This window comes from Corvus brachyrhynchos, unplaced genomic scaffold (assembly GCF_000691975.1).
Source record: "Corvus brachyrhynchos isolate BGI_N302 unplaced genomic scaffold, ASM69197v1 scaffold99, whole genome shotgun sequence".
Classification (NCBI taxonomy): Eukaryota; Metazoa; Chordata; class Aves; order Passeriformes; family Corvidae; genus Corvus; species Corvus brachyrhynchos.
Window position 1 is genome coordinate 342,362 of NW_008239778.1, and position 671 is coordinate 343,032.

The following is a 671-nucleotide window of genomic DNA, read 5'->3' on the forward strand; positions in this document are numbered from 1 at the left end:
ATGGATGCATGGATGGACGGATGGACAGGTGTATAAAGGGAGAAAGGCTGCCCCCACATCCCCCTGCATGTGACTCTAGGTGCATCTTGGGGGATGCTGGCACTTGGAAAGGAGCAAGGGGGCAAAATTAATTCAACCATGAAGCCGCAACCTGTTTCTTTAGCACTCATGGTTTTCGGGGGACCCAACCCTGGTGGGAGTGAGGGCCAGGCCATGTTGTGAGGCTGGAGGGGTCAGGGCAGCACGGTGCTGCAATGGGTTGCTCACTCTGTGTATTCTAAACTCCCACCCCCACATCACTTTGTGCTGTCCCATCCTCCTGCAGCACACTGGAGTGCCACCCATGGGTGCTGGTGGCACTGGAAGGACAGGGGTTCTTGGGAGGGGGCATGTGAGAGGTGCTGCTCAGGACGTTGTTGTGCATGAAGGATGCCAGTGGGCAGGGGGCACCCCCAGGCTGGTGGCCAGGGCTGGGGACCCCTGTGCAACCCCTTCCCATGACAGGGGGCTCAGACAGCCCCAAATCACCAGCCCCATGGTGATGCCACGAGGCCAGGATGGGGCCACGTTCTGGCCTATCAGGGTGGTCAGGGGCGATGGGTTCCTGTGGGTGCCTGGATGGACACCTCGTGTCTGGAGCAGGGGGTGCCCCACGCCGCACCCCCAGGGTG